The sequence below is a fragment of the Erpetoichthys calabaricus genome, chromosome 14, assembly GCF_900747795.2.
Source record: "Erpetoichthys calabaricus chromosome 14, fErpCal1.3, whole genome shotgun sequence".
NCBI lineage: Eukaryota > Metazoa > Chordata > Cladistia > Polypteriformes > Polypteridae > Erpetoichthys > Erpetoichthys calabaricus.
In genome coordinates this window covers 44,016,049-44,033,510 of record NC_041407.2, presented here as the reverse complement: position 1 = coordinate 44,033,510, position 17,462 = coordinate 44,016,049, and positions in this window count along the sequence as shown.

Sequence of the window (17,462 nt, the reverse complement as noted above, 5' to 3'; positions counted from 1 at the left end):
AAGAAGTAGCAGCAATATTGACGTGTAGTTAGCAATATAAACATTGATGCAATGTGTGGTATTTGCAATCTAGAAACATAAATATAGTCAATAGATATGTAATATAATAAATAATAAATAATAGATATAGATAATACAAAAATGGTCAGTGTATGATAATAGTTGTTTAAGACATGTGTAAACAATGACAGGTCAGAATGTTTCACAGCAGAAGGATATCAAGAGTGTCAAAATACTTAAAGGTCAGTATGAGATTCTCAGTTCTTTTTCTACATGCACACTAGTCTTTGCAGGAAAGTGGCTTGCATGTATAAAAGTTCTGTTTTTAGAGGTGGTTGAGGCAGTGTGGAAGATCCCAGGGGGCAACATGGTGTTAAGGAGTCTAACAGCTTGGGGTTAAAAACTCTCCTGCAGCCTGGCAGATCTGGCTTTGTTGCTGCAGTATCTTCTCTTGGATGGCAGAAGTATGAAAAGTCCATGTGAGGGATGTAAGGGGTCCTGCTACAGGCCTTGCGGACACTGCGTTTGTAAAATATGTCCTGTAGTGAAGGGAGAGGCACCCCAATAATGTTCTCTGCTGTCTTCACTATCCTTTGCTGGCTCTTGCGGTCGGATATGTTGCAGTTGCCATACCAGACAGTGATGTAGCTGGTCAGAACACTCTCAATGGTGCCTCTGTAGAACGTGGTGAAATTGGAAGGGAGAAGACTTGCTTGCTTCAGCCGCCTCAGGAAGTATAGTTTCTGCTGGGCTTTCTTGATTACTGATGAGGTGTTATGTGTCTATGTAAGTTCCTCAGTTATGTGCACACCAAGGAACTTGGTACTCCTAACATTCTCCACATCTAAACCGTTGATGCTGAGTGGGATGTAGGCAGGATGTGATTTTCTGAAGTCCACGATTATCTCTTTTGTCTTGTCAACAAAGACAAAACAAGGTAAACTGAAACATTCTGAGTGGAGCTTCAGGGATAGCAGACCAAAATAATATATGTTGGAAAGGCAATGTTGAAAATCTCATTATTTGCAAAATAGAAGTTCTTGATTTTGTTTTCTCAGGTGACTATAGTTGCTTCTTTTAGCCATGAATAAGTTTTTTCTCCCAAGCATTATAAATTGTAATTTTTGCATACACTCTACACACTCTGCAGCCCTGAACTGGAGTAAGTGAAATCTGAAAATAAATGTAAGGACGGATGAATAGATAATCCTGAACTGCTTATCACTCATGGCTTCAATTTTTGAGCTGCCCTTGTGTTCAGTTATTTTTTCTTCAGCATCTCTTCTCTATTTTGAGCCAACATCCAGTTTCATTAGTGGTTTTGGCAGCCCCTTCCTTAAAACACAAAGAGCACATTTATAAAAGGGGTTTCTCCTGAAACAACCTGGCTTTAGCCCAATAGAAGAATCGCAATGTAATGCCAAAACATCTTTTCCACATTCCATTGTCAATGAATTTGGCAATAGTTAAAATGTAATCTTTCAACAACATTATTAAAAATATGACTTAACTGTTACTTGATGTAAATGACACTACTATGTCTCAGTAATGTCTATGCTGCTATGACCTGAAAAAAATGTTTATTTTTAACTGGGAAGAAATGATATGACCAATAAATATTACAATATGAAGAATGTACAGTAAATTCGGAATAAAGTAAAAATCTGAAATTGGTCAGATATGTCTGCTTTATTAAATATAAAGATCACTCATAAATAGATGCCAGATTGTTATAACTTATATAACTTGACTGGGGGGGTTCCCCCCTGCTCGCTTCACTCTTCAATTCCCCCGGCCTGTGCTATGCACCAGCCACTTCGTGTCTCTGCCACTCGCGTTATGAAGAGGGGGGCTGAATGCACCCCAAGGAGATGTGGTCGCTCCTTTGAAACTCCCTCTTAAACGGTGATACAATGAGAAACAAATACAGGTTTTTTTACCTCCTCTTTGCTCAGTCAGCTGCTGGCTTGCTGCGAGATGTTACTATTTGAACATTTAAAAGCCTGTACAGCAGCTGTCCTACTCTTTGTCTTTTATTTCTGGCCACGGGCGTAGTTAAATCTTTTGGTACAAAGTCTGGTCTCTCGGGGAACATGAGTTCTTCATATTATTTAGTTTATAATTTAAAAACGGAATAAGAATCTGAAAATCTAACAACATCACTTTAAAGTTCGATAAATTTTGAAAAGAATGATACCAAACATATATATGTAGGTTTTAAAATAAGCCCGATTTAAAGCGTGACAAAAAACATGACATAAAAAGTCACATAAAATTGTTGCACAAAATTATTGCACTTTTAGGCTTAGGATTTTATATATATAGAGTAGATATAGCCTAAATTATATTAAACCAAAAAGTATAGACACCAAATACTAAATTAATAATCTATATAACATTTTCCTTCATTCAGAAGATACTTCTGCTCAATCTAGTGTTGAGCCCCGGTATATTCCAATAACATCAGGCATAAAATGGATGGATCAGATGGATCCTCAGCTCATTTTTGTACCATGGTGTGATTGCCACCACTGCAGCCTCACAGTTTCAGTGGCCTGAGTTCAAACTCTACTAGTCACTGTGAGACATCTACACATTCTTTCTGTGTTCTGTGTGCTTTTCTCTGGGCACCCCTCTTTCCTCCCACTGCCCAAAGAAAAGCAAGTTAGTTTTTTTGGTGACACTAAATTAGTCTGGTATAACTGAATGGTATAACTACACAAATGAGCCCTGCACCCAGTCTAGGGTGGCTTTTTTCTTCCTATCAAATGATACTGAAATTAACTTTACCATAGATAGATAGATAGATAGATAGATAGATAGATAGATAGATAGATAGATAGATAGATAGATAGATAGATAGATAGATAGATAGATAGATAGATAGATAGATAGATAGATAGATAGATAGATAGATAGATAGATAGATAGATAGATAGATAGATAGATAGATAGATAGATAGCATTCTTTGCCCCCAGAGTGAAATTTGGCTTTTAACAGATATTTAAAAAAAAAATAAATACATAAATAGGTAGGTGAAAAAATAAATCTACGCATACACTGTGGTCTGAACATACCAAAAAATGACCAAAAAGCAAGAAAATTAAAAAGAAAGAAAATGTCTGACTTGGCTGTCACAGTCACATTGAGGCATTATGCAGATGTATTGCTGTTGGTATAAAGGAGCCCCAGTCACGTTTCTTGACACACTTCTGCTAAATAACTGATTGGTTGAAAGTACTCAGTGTTGATGTGTAAAACACTGTTCATAGTGGCTCTCAGTTTTGTTTCAATTCCATTATTTGTTACTACCTCCAGGGTGTCCTATAACTGAGCTTGCCCTTTAAACTAGCTTGTTGATTTGGTGGGCCTATCTGGAAGCGATATTACCTGCCCAGCACGTCACAGCACAGAAAATTGCATTGGCCAGCACAGAGTTGAAGAAGACGTCAAGGATATCACTTCCCACATTAAATATCCTGCAATTTAAAATGTTTGTTCAGAAAACAGAAAAAAATATGGCAGTTGTTATTTTGGTATAAAACATTTGACTTGATTGATTATTGTTCTCTTAGAATGCACAATTTGACTACTTATTTTACAATTCTTCTTTAATAAATGCATGACAATGTTATTTTCAAGCAAAAAACATACTGTATACTTTAGAACCAGAATTGACAAAATGCAGTGTACCCCTTCTCTCCACTTTGTTGCTGTTCTTTTTTTTAAATCACGAAGTTAGTGTCACAATCTTTGCTTCTGCTTTGACTTTATACATTTTAGTTACTCAGCCATATCTGGAAGCATGGAAAAAAGCTGTTGGTGATTCATCTCCCTGTCCATTTTTAAACCCTCATTTTCATGGTCGGGGTCATAGGCAGCAGAGTTCTATTAGTCCTGGGCAGAAACACGCTCACCTACATTCACTCACCCTAGGGGAGTCTGAAATCAGGCTGTCAACAAAACAGGACACCTTTGGACTATGGAAGGAAATGAAACTCTGCAGATACAAGGAAAAAATGCAAATTCTGTACAGAGCACAGTGACAGCACTCAAATGAAAGAAAGGCAAATACACACTAATCCTAACACAGAGTGAAACTAATAATGTTGGTGACTTGGGAAAGGAAGGAATTTTAATGAATAGCTTTGACACTAGAAAAATGAGTTTTTTCTACAGATCCATCAAGTCATATAATTACAATACTAATTAGCTACAAAGTTAAAGCCAGCCCTGCCCGCAGGGTGCACCTGATTCAAAGTTGTAACTGCTAGAGTGTAGCACTGCCACTCCGACACCAGGTACTGAAAGTGATAAGAATGTTCACCATTCTTTCACAAACCTTAAAACCTGTTTAACCTGCAGCTCTGCATTAAAGAACATTATGTGATTCTGTGAGAACACATTTTATTAAAAGTATGAATTAAAGGAAGTATTGTTAAACAATAAATAATTCAGGCTGTCACAAATATGAACTGCCACATCATAGTGTCCTGCATAACCATAAGCAAAACAGCAATACTAAGTTAAGTCCAATGGTAAATTACATGAAAGGAGATGCATATTGGATTGATAGCAAGTATTTCTTTGATTGATTGACTGAAACAATGGATCAAAAATGAAGAGGTAAGCAGAAATTTTGATTTGATCAAGTACACATTTCTGGGGCTCCATGGACTTGACTTCTGGTCATTCAAATTTTTATTTACTATATGTTGTTGATGATTTTGTCCAAATCGCTTTGCTGCTTACAATTTCATAGTAACTTTTCATATATTTGTACAAATTGAGCACTGGCAGGTTAATAGACACTTTGCTCTCATAGCAAGTCAATAGCTACAGTTAAATCAGGATCATATTGTTTTCAGCCTTGTCTACAGTTCTATTAAACCTTTCATCATATTGTTTTCACAGTATTAGGAGGTTGTAGATGTTTTCCTACTAGTACCAAATTTTGACTATATTATTTTCATTTTTGATATTAAAATGTAAAGTATCTATGCATTCTGTAGGGTCAGGGAACCCTTGCGTTTCCCATTTGGCAGTGGACATATGTAACGTGGGAACCATTCCTGGAGGGGGCATCAGGCAATAGCAGGGCACACTGAGGTGCACACCTGATCTCCCTCATACAGGGCCATCTGAGAGCTGCAAGCAAACCTAACATGAATGTCTTTGGAACATGGCAGCAAAACTGAAGTTATCAGCACAAATGCAGAAACAAATTACACATAATACTACATCTTTTTGAAATCATTCAATAAACTTCAATAAAAGGTACATATTTTTTCATAATTCATTAAAAACATATCTCTAATAATTTAGCTCACACTTTCCATATTTTATGCTTAAAACAAAAAAAAATATTTTCTAAATACACTTGTCTCATACAGAGGGCACTGGGAACCAAGCCTGAACTGAGTGCCACGCCATTGCTCTCCCACATACATAGCTACAGGGTCATTTTAGAATAGGCAAACAAATAAGATGTACAGTGGAACCTCGGTTCACGACTATAATTCTTTCCAAACCTCTGGTTGTAAACCGATTTGGTCGTGAACCGAAGCAATTTCCCCCATAGGATTGTATGTAAATACAATTAATCTGTTCCAGACCGTACAAACTGTATGTAAATATATTTTTTTTAAGATTTTTAAGCACAAATATAGTTAATTACACCATAGAATGCACAGTGTAATAGTAAACTACTGTAAAAACATTGAATAAGACTGACACAAACACCCAGGCTCTCTGCTCAGCTGCACGCGCAGGCTCTCTCTCTCTCTCTCTCTCTCTCTCTCTCTCTCTCTCTCTCTCTCTCTCTCTCTCTCTCTCTTTCTCAGCAGCACGTGAGCCCCCCTCCCCTCCTCTCTCTGTAACATTGCAGCAGTTCGCGCTATAGCCTTACAATCCGATCGCTGTAAACACACTTTTTAAATGAGTTTTAAGCACAGGGAAAAAAAGGAACATTTGAACAAATCTGAACTTTATTTAAAAGCCAACCAAGAAAGTAACATTACAGGAGTTCAAGCTAATAGCATTACAACCCGATCGCTGTAAACACACTTTTTAAATGAGTTTTAAGCACAGGGGGAAAAAGGAACATTTGAACAAATCCAAACTTTATTTAAAAGCCAACCAACACAGTAACATTGCAGGAGTTACAACCCGATCACTGTAAACACTCTTTTTAAATGAGTTTTAAGCACAGGGAAAAAATTAACATTTGAAAAAAGAGAAAAGTAACATTGCAACACTTCTCATAATTAATTCTCAATAATTCTCACCACTCCTCACTTGCTTAGAAGCCATGGTTAACTGCAAAAGCACACGAAATACTGTAGAGCACAAAGAGTTCACAGGTAAAGCACGCACATCTGACTGAGAACAATGAACAGGGAGAGGCTGAACATGTGCTTAAATACAGTAATCGGCACGTATGAACCGGAAGGGAAATGAAATAGAGCACAAAGACTTCACAGCGAAAGCATGCACGCATGGAGAACAATGCAACACGTGCGGAAATCATCGGCGCGCACAAACCGAAAGGGAAACTGGCTTGTTCGTATACCGAGTGTGTGGTCGTGAACCGAGGCAAAAGTTTGGCAAACTTTTTGGTCGTAAACCGAGTTGTACGTGTACCGAGACGTTCGTGAACCGAGGTTCCACTGTACATTTCTTTGGAATGTGGGAGGAAATACAGAGGACAAGAGACAAATTCACTCAAACATGAGAACAGCAGGCAAATGCTGCAAAGACAGCAATCAGGTATGGAATATGAATTCAAGAAACTGAATCTGTGCAGGAGTAGATCTACCCACTGTGCCACTCTGTTCTAAGGATTACAGTATTATTAGACACAGTAATGAATATGGTGTTCAACATGAATTCTAGAGCATCTTAGGGTGAATAATGTTTTAAGGTTCTATGGCAGGATTCATGTTCTCTGTGCAGAGAATACAACAGTTCCCTGATTTGTGGAAATTGAGACAAAATGGAGAAAGTTTTACGCTTTCATTTCTGATGTAAGAAGTACTAGGGTGTTGTACTGTGTCAGCCATTATGAATGTAGAGAAAAGCCAAGCAAAATGACACCTTTTATTGGCTAACTAAAAAGATTACAATATGCAAGCTTTCGAGGCAACTCAGGCCACTTCTTCAGGCAAGATGTAATCATTTGTCAATCAATCATTTACATCTTGCCTGAAGAAGGGGCCTGAGTTGCCTCGAAAGCTTGCATATTGTAATCTTTTTAGTTAGCCAATAAAAGGTGTCATTTTGCTTGGTGTAAGAGGAAAACGGTTAGCTGTCTTACTCAATAATAGTAGAACATTCATTCAAAACTGCTAAGCATTCACTGTACTATGCAGTTCATTCATTGACAATTTACTAAATAAGCTTTAAATAATGATATAAAAGTTGCTGCAAAGTTTTAAGTGGCACATGTATTAAACAATAACACTTCTTTCAGTGAAGCCACTAACTTATTCCTTTTTTTAAATTTTATAAAAGACAGAGACGAGCATGTCAATATATATTTTTTTATATTTTTCCTTGGGTCTAATAGTGCAAATCTTTGATAAATGTAACATTTATTTGGAAGATACCAGTTTAAATAGTTGAGTTTAGTTAAAACTGAGAATGTAGCTGACATTAATAGATTAGCTGACAGTACAGGACCTGTGTTGTGCTCCAGGATTATAACTGATTTAATATATATATATCTACTATATACATATAAAATCCTAAGCCTAAAAGTGCAACGATTTTGTGCAATGATTTTTTGTGACGTTTTGATGTCACATTTTTTGTCACGCTTTAAATCAGGCTTATTTTAAAACCTACATATATATGTTTTGTATCATTCTTTAATGTGATGTTGTTAGAGTTTCAGATTCTTATTCCGTTTTTAAATTATAAACTAAAATATCAAGAAAGTTGTGGGGCGGCCTACTAGGCCGCAGCTGGGGGTTGGGTGCCGAAAGCGCCAGGGGGGTTTTAAATACAATCGCTTTCTCTAAAGGAGCAGCTCAGCTGCAGGATAGATGGGGGCCCAGCACCTGCCCGCGGGTTTGGCGAGCAAAGCGAGCAGTGGGCGAAGCCTCCTAGTATATTAAATTAGAGACAACAGTGTCTTACAGTGACACTCAACTAAAAATCCTACATATTTTTAATACATGTAATGCTTTCTTCAAACCCAGAATGTATTTTATTTTGTACTATGAAGATATATCAGTGTATCTGCGACCTTGTGCTTTGTGTTTATACCAAAGCTCTAAAGATGAATGCAAGCAAATAACACCATTTCACAGCTTCTGCTCATCGAATATGTCTTTACAACAAATTTGAGTAAAATACAAGCTTTTGGGCACAATATATGCACAAACAAGTTGTCTTAAAAACAGACCAGTTGTTCTTGGAAACATATCTGATAAAAATGAGAAAATTACTCTCCATTTGGATACAATGTCCAAATGCCTGTGATAAATTAAGAAAATATATGGCAGCACAAACACAAAAATCGCATACTAACGTTACTTATGAGTGCTTTTCAGTTCTTGACTAAATGGTAAAAGTAACACCTGGGAATCACCTTCATGTACTAATCACACTTACTCCACTCTCACTTTATTCATTTTCTGAAACATTTGTTTCATATCAACCCTGGTGCATATGCTGGGAGCACAAGGTGTACACTGCAGGGGAATCCTTATGTTAAGATAGGACCCCACAACAAATGCAATAGGTATTCAGGACTGTATTTGGGATGTTTTCTATTAGTTCCAGAAAACAGATTAAAACAGGGTGCTTTATTTCAATGAAATATTTCTCTGAAGATTTCACAGTTTTGTTTATTTTGTCCTCCATGTGGAACTCATTCAGACATAGGGATGCCTCACTCAGGCCATCGAGAAGTTGGTCTCTGTTTGTATCATCATTCAGCTGACAAGAATGTACTCCACACTTTTCTCCATTTTTAAATAATTGCTTTAGTTGTTTAGGCAAGCATAGACTATAGATAAAGCACAAGCAATTATTGACACTGCTCAATGCAACACAGAAGCTTAATAATAATAATAATTCTTTGCATTTATATAGCACTTTTCTCACTACTCAAAGCACTCAGCAATTGCAGGTTAAGGGCCTTGCTCAAGGGCCCAACAGAGTTAAGTCCCTATTGGCATTTACGGGATTCGAACCGGCAAACTCAAATCAATTTCTAATGAAACACAGATTATATGAAAGAATCAAAGAAGAAGGAATTAACAAGTGTCCTGTACAGCACTAACTGTAAAAGAAAAAAAAAAAATAACTTAAGCAAGAGTATAAAAATTCAGCAAAAATTAATCAACTTTATGAAGAAGTTCACAAAAAGCTGATGCTGATGTTAAGTGTATTAAGTGTACCTGCATATGAAACACTTCCTTTAAAGTTCTTCCTATGAAAGAAAAAATAATTCCTATTTGTTTCTGTTGCAAAGTTTTTTGCAGTTTCCCCAGCACACAATCGATGTTTGGTATCTCACTCCATGCCATATCTTTACTTCTTTTTCCTTACACTGAAAAAGTTTGAGTGCTTCAGTCTTTCATTACAGTTTATGCTGTGACTTCGCTCACCAACCCCCGTGTTTGGTTAATTGGATATACAATTTTACATGTTTTTTTTTGGAATTGTTTCAATTTCATTATTTTCACTTTTACTTTAAAGCTTCATTAAAAACAATATTTTTGGAGACACATTGTGACAACGTATAAGTGCCCGTGAGTGAATATTGTTTCTGTCTCTGTAATAAATAATCCTGTTTGTCCCTGTGATTTATTGATTGTCATAGCAAAAGTTATTCTCACGGTAAACTGTAAACATTTTACTACGAGTGGCATATCACGATCTCCTTTGGTGTGTAAGGTTACTCGCAGAATATATACATCACTTTTCTTTTTGCCTGTTAAAATTTACATCGCTTCTCTGAGATCATCAATATACACCCGACCGAATTGTGTACTCTTTGAAATTTAACTTGTCGTTCCTTTAACTGTTGTGGGACCACAGATTCTCATAGCATATGGTCCATTATTGTGTAAATCCACGTTTTGTCCATTGAATGATGCGAATGCGAAAAGACTTTGTTGTCTACTCTTTTTTTCAGACCTCAATTTGTCCTGGTATTTTTTCAATTACACCTGGTTCTGATGATTAATCACCTTTTGTTTGCGGTAATGCAATCGTTTCTATCTTTTCTTTGATACTGTAGTGACTGACATGATAAAGTGTCACAAAAGTTTTACCTGAACAATCGCTGACTTCCTAACCCCAAACACAACTTTCTAGCACCCTCTCCAATGCCCCCCCTTACCGCATGAAATCAATACCCCGCTATCAGTCCTCCGTGCTGTACTCCGCCTTCCCTGAATCGGACCTAACAGTCACTTAAAACCAAAAAGCCCTCAACCTGGGTGGGACGCTACAATCCTTTCGAATTTTACTGCTTTCATATTCTGTACCTTTGTCTGCATGTGTATCGCGCCATCATTTGTTTGAGCCTTTCGAATTCCACTGCTTTCATAATCTCTTATCTGCCTTTTTTTCTCTCCAATGCCTTTGGGTCTCTATTCTCCGTATTGTCCTTATACGCTTTCTATGCTCTGAGAGCACATGATTTGTGTGTACAGTAATCCCTCCTCCATCGCGGGGGTTGCGTTCCAGAGCCACCCGCGAAATAAGAAAATCCGCGAAGTAGAAACCATATGTTTATATGGTTATTTTTATATTGTCATGCTTGGGTCACAGATTTGCGCAGAAACACAGGAGGTTGTAGAGAGACAGGAACGTTATTCAAACATTGCAAACAAACATTTGTCTCTTTTTCAAAAGTTTAAACTGTGCTCCATGACAAGACAGAGATGACAGTTCAGTCTCACAATTAAAAGAATGCAAACATATCTTCCTCTTCAAAGGAGCAAATAAATCAATAGGGCTGTTTGCTTTTAAGTATGCGAAGCACCGCGGCACAAAGCTGTTGAAGGCGGCAGCTCACACCCCCTCCGTCAGGAGCAGGAAGAGACAGAGAGAGAGGAGACAGATAAAAAAATCAATACGTGCCCTTTGAGCTTTTAAGTATGCGAAGCACCGTGCAGCATACTTAAAAGCTGCACACAGAAGGTAGCAAAGTGAAGATAATCTTTCAGCATTTTTAGACGAGCGTCCTTATCGTGTAGGTGTGCGAACAGCCCCCCTGCTTACATCCCCTACGTCAGGATCACAGATAGTCAGCGCAAGAGAGAGAGAAAGAAAAGTAAGTTGGGTAGCTTCTCAGCCATCTGCCAATAGCGTCCCTTGTATGAAATCAACTGGGCAAACCAACTGAGGAAGCATGTACCAGAAATTAAAAGACCCATTGTCCTCAAAAACCCGCGAAGCAGCGAAAAATCCGCGATATATATTTAAATATGCTTACATATAAAATCCGCGATGGAGTGAAGCCGCGAAGGGCGAAGCGCGATATAGCGAGGGATTACTGTACTATGTGCTTTTACACGATTGATTTTTACATGTTTTTTTTTGGAATTGTTTCAATTTCATTATTTTCACTTTTACTTTAAAGCTTCATTAAAAACAATATTTTTTGGAGACACATTGTGACAACGCAACGCGCGTTGTAGGCGCCTGCGTTCATTGATCTTATCCAGGTGGGCTCGTGTGTGTATCGTTGAGCTGTATCGTGTTTGAATTTGGTGTAAAGCGTTCAGCGGTTTGTACAATCCCAAGCAGCACATTATTCCTAACTTCACTCCGCAGTAGTGCCACTCACAATATGGCGGTTGTTTTATTTGCTATTTCCATTAGTTGAGCTGTACACGCCTGCGCAGTACGTCTCTTGGTCCCATCGCCATGTACCTGCATCCATGCCATCTGGTTTACCATTCTCGGTTAGTAATATGGATGTTCCAGAATTTACCTCAGAAGTCTTTTATGGATTTTCACTTGAAACTGAAGTCCAAAATTGCACAAAGAGTGGAAGACAGCATACAGTATTGCCCTCTTATTTTTTCAATTACAATTTCCCTAAAACCCCCAATTACTTTTCATATAGTATATTTTGAAAGGTCCATTTGAGGTGCTAGTTTTCTTCCCCCAGTATGAATTCTAATCAGTTGTTCATCTGACATTAGGGTATTTACACTTAATTTCTCTGTAGATATAATAAAAATGTTACTTACATAATTAAGAGATTCATTGTTTGATACATTACTAAGCACAGTTTCCACCACATGCAGCTGTATACTGTATGCTTTACACCTGCTACTCTTAACCAAGAAATAAGCAAAAAGGATGTGCTTAAAAATTCAAGACCAACTCTTCGGAATACACAGTCAGTAAAGCAAATCCCAGAAACAAGCATAGAAATTACAAGAAAAAAACCTGAAAATTAAAAAAAAAAAGAAAAATCAGTAATATCCACAATTGCTCCATACAACATTCAGAGATTTACTGCTAGATCTCTCTTTCTGACTGACCTAGATAGCTACAGGAAGGATATTACATCAATGAAGTAATGCAAAAATAAACATTTAATAAATAAATGCTGGAGAAAAAGAAAAAAAATGACAATGTGTTGCATCTTCATTAGTATCTGCTGAATCTGTTATAGATATCAAAGCAGATCTGGCATTCAAAACAGTTTCTCTGGTGTTTGTGCAACTTTATATCACTACTGCTTACTGTGCTAGAGCAGACTGAGCCCATCAAGATCAAGAGAGTCTAGTTGAGCAAGGTACTCTCAAGTACAAGACATTCTCACGTGATTCTGACGCTACATACAAGAGGTTTAACCACCCCCACATTCCTCCTGAGACTCTCCCTCCTACAGTATGCATGTCAAACTGCAAATGATTGCTTACTCTCCAAAGCTTAGTCTTGGGTTACTATCCTAATATTTCTTATATGAAGTCCACAACTTTTCATTTTTTGAATGGAAATGGTTTTCTAACATATCTAACATCTGCAAGAATTATTAGGTTTACAGTGGGCTATGTAAATGTAAAATATATTTCTGTGTCTCAATCTTTAACTAAATGTTCTGAATGGCTTTAGAGTGCTTCAGAAGTTGGCCCAAGTTGCTCAACTAGAATTCTCAGAGTAGACAAATTTCTGTTCTGAAAATGCCTAAACTCCAAAGCTACAGATACATTTCTCCACCATTGAAGGCAAACAAGTCAAGTATCAAACCAGTGCACAAATATAGAACTCTGCAGAAAATGCTATGCAAAATGCCACTGTGCCATTCACTGTTAATTTGAACACTGTGATATTGTAACCATTCTTTAGACAATTCTGAACACTAATACTGGACCAGTGGTAATACTGAATATCACACGTGTGCATGGGAGAATGTTTACAGACTCAAAAGTAATGTTTTTCAGTCCAGCCAGTGGCAGGTGCTGTCTAGTAACCCTCTCTTCCTTTCTCCCTCTGCAGACCCTCATCAGAACCTGCCTCCTAAAGACGTCACTTCCGTCTCCCAAGATTCCACATAATGATGACATCACTTCTGGTTTCATTTCATTCAAGATCCTACATCTTCCTGTTCCCATTATATAAATCCATCACCATCTTATCTCACCATTGAACTCATGTCTGTACATATCTGTAAAGACATTTTTCTTATATTTTTTTTCAAGTATAAGGGGTTTATATTCCCCAAACCTTTATGCTTGTGATTGAGTCTCATTACATTGTTTAAAGTGAGAGAAACTTATTAAATCCAAGATTTTGCATTACACTTCTAATGTGAAACTGTGATTATCAATTTATTTGACTTTCACTGAAACAATAAATAGGTAGAAACACATTAAATAATTTCAGCCGATCGTCAAATGCAAAATATCTACATTTGTCATTTTCAATTAAAATATTATATTCTTATTTCTTTAGGAGAGCATAAATTAGAGGTATTGCATTGGAAAGGCAAATAGACTTTGTTATGTTCTAATACAAATGAAAAATATATTAATAAAGTAATATTAAATACCTATATTTGGTTTAACTATTGTCAAGCACGAGTGCATCGAGAGCAGCTTAAAGACCTGACGCGCATCGCGACAAGTCGTGCCAGGGGACGATGGCGGTGTACTAACCTCTCTCTCTCTCTCTCTTCCCGTAGAAAAGACGAAGTATACGGGGCTCAAACCCCCAAACCTTGATCTGTTTCTGTTTTATTATTACACTATATACAGTATTCTTAAATGCATATTTAATCCTACACAAAAAACGTGCTTCTGTTGTCTTTTAATTGTGAGGAACACACACTTTCATTGCTCATTCATGCATTAGCACTGAGCTAATAATAAAGCTTCTAAACATTATAGGAATATAAAGATGATTCCATGTCTGATGGTGATCGCCTGGATTGTGGCAACTGCAGGGGGATAACACTGCTGTCAGTGCCAGGTAAGGTCCTTGTTAGGGTCATCCTCAATAGAATCTGTGATCACTTGCTCACCTACCAGCAACCAGAGCAGTCTGGTTTTACGCTTAAGAAGTCTATAACTGACCCCGTCCTGGCGCTGAGGTTTCTCATGGAGTGCAAATGCAAATATTGGGAGTTTCTTTGCAGCCTTTGTCAGTTTTCAGAAGGCGTTTGACTCAGTTGATTGAGCTGCCCTAAAGGACATCCTGAGACTTCATGGGATCCCCTTAAGGTTGCTGGATATCATGGTTGGCCACCCACATGGTTGGTATTGTGGGTGCTGTGCAGAGTGGAGGCAAAACCTCTGTGTTTTTCCCTGTTGATTCTGGGATTTATCAGGGATGTGTTCTTGCTTCTATTCCATTCAATGCTTGTATGGACTGGGTGTTGGGCAGGGTCGTGGGTTCCAGCGGCTGTGGGTTATCTGTTGGTGAAGAAAGATTCAATACTCTTGATTTTGCTGACAAGAGACTTAGCATGGCATCTGAGTGCCTCAGACTGAATAAAAACCAAGATCCAGGCCTTTAATGACCTCTTGGGCACAGCCATCAGCAGTGTGTCTGTCTGCGGAGAGAGTGTTGACCTTGCCGAGAGGTTTGCTTACCTTGGCAGAGACATTCATGTCACGTCATTCACGTCAGTAAACAGATTGAGAGGGCATGGGGGGTCATAAGGTCACTGGAAAGGGTTGTGTGGTGCTCCCAATATCTATGCAAAAGGACTAAAGTCCAAGTCTTTACAGTCCTGGTGTTTCCTGTTTTGCTATATGGTTGTGAGACATGGACGCTATCCAGTGACCTGAGACAAAGAATGGACTCCTTTGGAACTGCGTCTCTTTGGAGAATCCTTGGCTACCGCTTGTTTGGCTTTGTGTCGAATGAGCAGTTGCTCATGGAGTCCCGAATGAGGCACATTACCTGCATTGTGAGGGAGTGTCAGTCATGGCACTACCACTATATGAAGCGATTTCCCGAGGATGATCCAGCCTGCAGGATCCACATTCTTGAAGACCCAAGTGGCTGGACCAGGCCAAGGGGACACCCACGTAACACCAGGCTGTGGCAGAGTGATGGTCATGTCTGGAGGGTGAGACTGGACTGTGTGTCTGCCTGGGGGGTTGCCAACCAGGATCCCGAGGTGTTTTGTCTTGTGATGGGTGTGCTCCTCCACCTGACCTGATCTGCCCTAACATGTCTGAAGTGGGGTCTTCCAGTTCAATAAATGCATTGCCGCAAATGTACAAAATGCAGAATTATTTTATTTTATTCAAAAATAATATTTTATCAGTTTTAGTTACTTTATCTATTTGTTTCTACACCTCCTCCACTGGCACTATGTAGTATTTATGTAAGCTTTAAGCATACTATTTATTATTCAGCCACCCCAGAATTTACTGTAGCTGGGTTTCACTGCTATGAACTCGCCAGTAAATACTAAGCGTTCACTGTTTTTAACCTTAATTGGACAAAATCTACTGCTCATCATCTTTTTGTCTTGTTATAGGTCTTTTATGATAAGATTATATCTCTTTGACAGGATCTGTCATTTCTGCATACACCTATTTAAAATTTTAACTTTAATATGGAATCAAAATATATTATCAATAAATCACACCAGTTTCTTATTATTTGAACAATGCTGACCAAAAAACAATGAGCTCTGTTATGAAGAAAAAAGAAAACAACCAAAAACCCATTTGTACCACTTTTTTCACAAGGCAGGAAATCTTCTAGCTAAGTAAAAATTTCCATATTTTAAGCTAACCTTTCTCAGTCTCTTTGTCATTAATGCTTCTTGCTTTTTTGTAATGCTATGCACCTGTTGCATTTTGCACCGTAGCCGCAAAGTGTCTGTTGCTGGTTTCAACCATTGATGAATAGAAAGATTTCCCTTTCTGATGGCCAAATTGAGTATGTCAAACCTAATGCTGCTCAGTGGCTTTGGTCCACTCTTGCTCTTTAGTATTTAACTTTAGACAGCACATAAATGGATGAGGTTATGGGAATCAGTAAGGGACTCCAATCTAAATGTATAAATTAACTCAGATTAGCCTGTTTCCCGATGGAACCAAGCTGGCATTGCTGTGCTCTATTGACTGAGTAGCCTTTCTCAAAGTCTGTGATAGCCTTCCAAGAGTTATCATAGGCTAGTTTTAATAACATAATTCAGCTAGTTAACCATTCAATGTCCCTTATGCTGAACTAAGTACAATTACTTTTATGGGAAGACAGTAGAAACAAATCAAGAATAATGTTTGATAGTTTTTTCTTTCTGATTTCTGTTAAAAATAATAATTCCTTATAAGTTTACATTCCACACTGTGATTACTACAACCTTTTGTATCACCTGCACAGAAGCCCTTGACTGCTTTTCTCTTTGGATTGTAACCACTATACTGCCATCTTTTGCCTGAAATGAAATATGTCAACAAATGTCTTTGTTCCAAAATATTATGATTTTTCCCCTATGTTTTTCCAAAAGGAAGGTAATTTTTAGCATTTAAAGTGGGTCTGGTTAAGAGTGGGGTAGTAAACAGTTTTGCATTGTTCAGGATAGGAGTCAGGCCATAATATTTCCTGGCAAAGAAAGAGAGAGACCATTGGCATTGCCACCTCTTTTGTCTAGGCAGTGGAACTGGTCTGCCAACACCAGCGTGCATTATTCTCCATGACCATATAGGATATCACAAAGAAGCTCATATGTTTCCCAAGTAGGCTACAGGTCTGCAGAAGACTCCTTATTTTATATTTAATTTTGCTCCCTACAACCTATAATAATGCACAGGTAACCTTGTGCTTACCTGTCACTTTCAAGAAGGGGCAGAGTACAGGACCGAAGAGATACCCAGACTGCTTGATGAAGTTACAATTTTGCATAATTTCCATCTTGTTGGCACTTAATCAGGGCTCAGGGTTGACTCTTTAGTGAACCCTGTTGTTCAAAAATAATATTTTGGCTTTGGACAGTTCCACTCTTCTTTTTAGTGTACAGGGA